This window comes from Triticum dicoccoides, chromosome 2A (genome assembly GCF_002162155.2).
Source record: "Triticum dicoccoides isolate Atlit2015 ecotype Zavitan chromosome 2A, WEW_v2.0, whole genome shotgun sequence".
NCBI classification, from domain to species: Eukaryota; Viridiplantae; Streptophyta; class Magnoliopsida; order Poales; family Poaceae; genus Triticum; species Triticum dicoccoides.
The window spans coordinates 513,944,369-513,951,438 of NC_041382.1; positions in this window are offsets into that span (position 1 = coordinate 513,944,369).

Consider the following 7,070-nt stretch of genomic DNA (forward strand, 5'->3'; position numbering starts at 1 on the left):
TGGGTATGATTATACGATATGCATCACACAATCTCAGATTCATCTATTCAACCAACACAAAGGACCTCAAAGAGTGCCCCAAAGTTCTACCGGAGAATCACGACGAAAACATGTGCCAACCCCTATGCATAGGTTCATGGGCGGAACCCGCAAGTTGATCACCAAAACATACATCAAGTGAATCACGTGGTATCCCATTGTCACCACAGATACACACAGCAAGACATACATCAAGTGTTCTCAAATCTTTAAAGACTCAATCCGATAAGATAACTTCAAAGGGGAAACTCAATTCATTACAAGAGAATAGAGGGGGAAGAAACATCATAGGATCCAACTATAATAGCAAAGCTCACGATACATCAAGATTGTATCATCTCAAGAACACGAGAGAGAAAGATCAAACACATAGCTACTGGTACATACCCTCAGTCCCGAGGGAGAACTACTCCCTCCTCGTCATGGAGAGCACCGGGATGATGAAGATGGCCACCGGAGAGGGATTGCCCCCTCCGGCAGGGTGCCGGAACGGGTCTAGATTGGTTTTCGGTGGCTACGGAGGCTTCTGGCGGCAGACTCCCGATCTATTGTCTCTTCTGGAAGTTTTAGGATACGTAGGTATATATGGGTGAAAGAAGCACGTCGGTGGACCAAAGGGGGGCCACGAGGCAGGGGGCGCGCCCCCCACCCTCGTGGGCACCTCCCTTCTTTCCTGACGTGCACTCCAAGCTTTTCCGGTAGCTTTCCTTCCAAAAATAACTTCTCTAGTTGATTTCGTTCCGTTTTGACTCTGTTTGATATTCCTTTTCTTCGAAACACTGAAATAGGCAAAAAAATAGCAATTCTGGGCTGGGCCTTCTATTAATAGGTTAGTCCCAAAAATAATATAAAATTGGATAATAAAGCCCAATATTGCCCAAAATAGTAGATAACATAGCATGGAGCAATCAAAAATTATAGATACGTTGGAGACGTATCAAGCATCCCCAAGCTTAATTCCTGCTCGTCCTCGAGTAGGTAAATGATAAAAACAGAATTTCTGATGCGGAGTGCTACTTGGCATAATTTCAATATAATTCTTCTTAATTGTGGTATGAATATTCAGACCCGAAAGATTCAAAACAAAAGTTCTTATTGGCATAAAAATGATAATACTTCAAGCATACTAACTAAGCAATTATGTCTTCTCAAAATAACATGGCCAAAGAAAGTTCATCCCTACAAAATCATATAGTTTAGTCATGTTTCATTTTCATCACACAAGAATGCTCTCATCATGCACAACCCCGATGACAAGCCAAGCAATTGTTTCATACTTTAGTAATCTCAAACTCATAAACTTTCACGCAATACATGAGCGTGAGCCATGGATATAGCACTATGGATGGAATAGAATATAATGAGGGGGGTTATGTGGAGAAGACAAAAAGGATAAAGTCTCACATCAACGAGGCTAATCAATGGGCTATGGAGATGCCCACCGATTGATGTTAATGCAAGGAGTAGGGATTGCCATGCAACGGATGCACTAGAGCTATAAATGTATGAAAGCTCAAAAAAGAGAAACTAGTGGGTGTGCATCCAACTTGCTTGCTCACAAAGACCTAGGGCACTTGAGGAGGCCCATTATTGGAATATACAAGCCAAGTTCTATAATGAAAAATCCCCACTAGTATATGAAAGTGATAACATGATAGACTCTCTACTATGAAGATCATGGTGCTACTTTGAAGCACAAGTGTGGTAAAAGGATAGTAACATTGTCCCTTCTCTCTTTTTCTCTCATTTTTTGGGCCTTTTCTTTTTTATGGCCTTTTTTTGGGCCTTCTCCTTTTTTATGGCCTTTCTCTTTATATATATATATATATATTCCTCACTTGGGACAATGCTCTAATAATGATGATCATCACACTTCTATTTATTTACAACTCAATGATTACAACTCGATACTAGAACAAAGATGACTCTATATGAATGCCTCCGGTGGTGTATCGGGATATGCAATGAACCAATAGTGATATGTATGAAAGAATTATGAACGGTGGCTTTGCCACAAATACTATGGCAACTACATGATCATGCTAAGCAATATGACAATGATGAATGTGTCATGATGAATGGAATGATGGAAAGTTGCATGGCAATATATCTCAGAATGGCTATGGAAATTCCATAATAGGTAGGTATGGTGGCTGTTTTGAGGAAGATATAAGGGGTTTTATGTGTGAAAGAGTGTATCATATCACGGGGTTTGGATGCACCGGTGAAGTTTGCGCCAACTCTCAATGTGAGAAAGGGCAATGCACGGTACCGAAGAGGCTAGCAAGGATGGAAGGGTGAGAGTGCGTATAATCCATGGACTCAACATTAGTCATAAAGAACTCACATACTTATTGCAAAAATCTACAAGTCATCAAAAACCTCGGCACTACGCGCATGCTCCTAGGGGGATAGATTGGTAGGAAAAGACCATCGCTCGTCCCCGACCGCCACTCATAAGGAAGACAATCAAATAACACCTCATGTTTCAAATTCGTTACACAGCGTTTACCATACGTGCATGCTACGGGACTTGCAAACTTCAACACAAGCACTTCTCAAATTCACAACTACTCAACTAGCACGACTTTCATATTATTACCTCCATATCTCAAAACAATCATCAAGCATCAAACTTCTCTTAGTATTCAATACTCTATATGAAAGTTTTTACTAATATCGAATACCTAGCATATTAGGATTTTAAGAAAATTACCATGCTATTTAAGACTCTCAAAAATAATCTAAGTGAAGCATGAGAGTTCATCTATTTCTTCAAAATAAAACTACCACCATGCTCTAAAAGATATAAGTGAAGCACTAGAGCAAATGACAAACTACTCCGAAAGATATAAGTGAAGATCAATGAGTAGTCGAATAATTATGCAACTATGTGAAGACTATATAACATTTAATAATTTCAGATCTTGGTATTTTATTCAAACAGCAAGCTAAACTAAATAAAATGACACTCCAAGCAAAACACATATCATGTGACAAATAAAAATATAGCTCCAAGTAAAGTTACCGATGAATGAAGATGAAAGAGGGGATGCCTTCCGGGGCATCCCCAAGCTTAGGCTTTTGGTTGCCATTTAATATTACCTTGGGGTGCCTTGGGCATACCCAAGCTTAGGCTCTTGCCACTCCTTATTCCATAGTCCATCAAATCTTTACCCAAAACTTGATAACTTCACAACACAAAACTTAAAGTAGAAAACTCGTAAGCTCCGTTAGCGAAAGAAAACAAAAGAACACTTAAAGTTACTGTAATAAACTCATTCTTTATTTATACTGGTGTTAAACGTACTGTATTACAACTTCTCTATGGTTTATAAACTATTTTACTAGCCATAGATTCATTAAAAAAAGCAAACAACACACGAAAAACAGAATCTGTCAAAAACAGAACAGTCTGTAGTAATCTGAATCAAACGTATACTTCTGGAACTCATGAAATTCTCAAATAAATTTCTGGTCCTGAGGAATTTATCTATTAATCAGATGCAAAAAGAATTAACTAAATAGCACTGTCCAAATAAAAATGGCAGCAATTATCGTGAGCGCTAAAGTTTCTGTTTTTTACAGCATGATCAACAAGACTTTCCCCAAGTCTTCCCAAAGGTTCTACTTGGCACAAACACTAATTAAAAGCATAAAACCACATCTAAACTGAGGATAGATTAAGTATTTATTACTAAACAGGAGCAAATAGCAAGGAACAAAAATAAAATTGGGTTCCCTCCCAACAATCGCTATCATTTAACGCCCCTGGCTGGGCATGATGAGTTCAACAATGCTCACATAAAAGATAAGAATTGAAACATAAAGAGAGCATCATGGAGAATATGACTAGAACATTTAAGTCTAACCCACTTTCTATGCATAGGGATTTTGTGAGCAAACAACTTGTGGGAACAATAATCAACTAGCATAGGAGGGTAAAACAAGCATAACTTCAAAACTTTAAGCACATAGAGAGGAAACTTGATATTATTGCAATTCCTACAAGCATATGTTCCTCCCTCATAATAATTTTCAGTAGCATCATGAATGAATTCAACAATATAACTAGCACCTAAAGCATTCTTTTCATGATCTACAAGCATAGAAATTTTATTACTCTCCACATAAGCAAATTTCTTCTCAATCGGAATAGTGGGAGTATCATAAGAGACTTGAATACTATAAATTGTTTCCACATTAAAAGAGTAATGTTCAAAGAAAGGGTAATCATAATCATGACAAGTTTTATAAATATAATCATCACTACTTTTATAGCATATGTATCATCACAATAATTATCATAAGTAGGAGGCATGCTATCATCATTATAAATTTGCATATCAAAATTTGGGAGACTAGAAATATCATCTTCATTAAACGTAGCATCCCCAAGCTTGGGAAAAACATTAATTTCAGAAAATATATTCTCAAAAACATCATCTTCATCAAATATAGCATCCCCAAGCTTGGGCCTTTTCATATCATAAGCATAATCACTCTCATCATTAATTGTAAGGATAGCACCAATAGTATAGCAATTATCATATTCTTCCAAGCAAGTACCAAAAAGATTTTCAAGATCATAAGAAGTATCATTATCGTCCACAATTATATTTTCATGAGGCACAATAGTAATAGGAACATCACTATTTGGGAGAGATATCTTTTTACCTCTCTTCCTTCTTCTTTTCTTCCTCCTCACCACATCATGTGTGGGTTTAATCCTCTTTTTGGAGCTCCTTATTAATGAGATTGGTTGAATAGGAGGCTCCTCCTCGTTACCTAATTCATCATAAGAAATAATAGGAGGATATTGGGAAGTCTCTTCCCTTTCATTAGTATTCTCTTCATCTTCTATTTGTTCTCTTTTCTTTATGTAGTTGGCAATATAAGGATTTTCAATACAATTCACCACACAATACATATAAATTTCCTCTAGATCAAAATCAAGAAGTTTATAACGGGCAAATTCTGGAAGATGCTTAGTTATACGTTTCATTTCTTCGTAACCCATAAGCAAATTAAGTTCATTATAATGTGTAAGGGAAATCAAGTCATCACAAGTTTTGGACACGATACGATCATGAAACAATTTACATTGGGTATTGAAATGATCATGTTCATTGCAAAGCTCACAAGCATGGCCAACATAATTTAAATTTTCAGCACATTCATCTAGCTTTTCTTGCAACAATTTAGTTTCTAAGTACTTATGCCTCTTGCAATATCTATCTTCCCTATTTGGTGTGTACTTACAAACCCAATGTACTCCATAAAAATTGACATGTTTATAGGAGACATTTTCATCATAACTAGTGCAATCATCATTGGTATTATGGATATTCAAAGAATTTGTACTAAAAACATTGCAATCATGCTCATCATTCAAATATTTAGTGCCAAACATTTTATAGATTTCTTCTTCTAGCACTTGAGCACAATTATCCTTTCCATCATACTCACGAAAGATATTAAAAAGGTGAAGCGTATGAGACAAACTCAATTGCATTTTTTTATAGTTTTCTTTTATAAACTAAACTAGTGATAAAACAAGAAACTAAAAGACTCGATTGCAAGATCTAAAGATATACCTTCAAGCACTCACCTCCCCGGCAACGGCGCCAGAAAAGAGCTTGATGTCTACTACACAACCTTCTTCTTGTAGACGTTGTTGGGCCTCCAAGTGCAGAGGTTTGTAGGATAGTAGCAAATTTCCCTCAAGTGGATGACCTAAGGTTTATCAATCCGTAGGAGGCATAGGATGAAGATGGTCTCTCTCAAGCAACCCTGCAACCAAATAACAAAGAGTCTCTTGTGTCCCCAACACACCCAATACAATGGTAAATTGTATAGGTGCACTAGTTCGGCGAAAAGATGGTGATACAAGTGGTATATGGATAGTAGATAATGGTTTTTGTAATCTGAAAATATATAAATAGCAAGGAAACAAATGATAAAAGAGAGCGTAAACAGTATTGCAATGCGTTGAAACAAGGCCTAGGGTTCATACTTTCACTAGTGCAAGTCCTCTAAACAATAATAACATAATTGTATCACATAACTATCCCTCAACATGCAACAAAGAGTCACTCCAAAGTTACTAATAGTGGAGAACGAATGAAGAGATTATGGTAGGGTACGAAACCACCTCAAAGTTATTCTTTCCAATCAATCCGTTGGGCTAGTCCTATAAGTGTCACAAACAACCCTAGAGTTCGTACTAGAATAACACCTTAACACACAAATCAACCAAAATCCTAATGTCACCTAGATACTCCAATGTCACCTCAAGTATCCGTGGGTATGATTATACGATATGCATCACACAATCTCAGATTCATCTATTCAACCAACACAAAGGACCTCAAAGAGTGCCCCAAAGTTCTACCGGAGAATCATGACGAAAACGTGTGCCAACCCCTATGCATAGGTTCATGGGCGGAACCCGCAAGTTGATCACCAAAACATACATCAAGTCAATCACGTGGTATCCCATTGTCACCACAGATACGCACGGCAAGACATACATCAAGTGTTCTCAAATATTTAAAGACTCAATCCGACAAGATAACTTCAAAGGGGAAACTCAATTCATTACAAGAGAGTAGAGGGGAAGAAACATCATAGGATCCAACTATAATAGCAAAGCTCGCGATACATCAAGATTGTATCATCTCAAGAACACGAGAGAGAGAGAGAGAGAGATCTAACACATAGCTATTGGTACATACCCTCAGCCCCGAGGGAGAACTACTCCCTCCTCGTTATGGAGAGCACCGGGATGATGAAGATGGCCACCGGAGAGGGATTGCCCCCTCCGACAGGGTGCCGGAACGAGTCTAGATTGGTTTTCGATGGCTACGGAGGCTTCTGGCGGCGGAACTCCCGATCTATTATCTCTTCTGGAAGTTTTAGGATACGTAGGTATATATGGGTGAAAGAAGCACGTCGGTGGACCGAAGGGGGGGCCACGAGGCAGGGGGGCACCCTAGGGGGGTGGGCGCGTCCCCACCCTCGTGGGCACC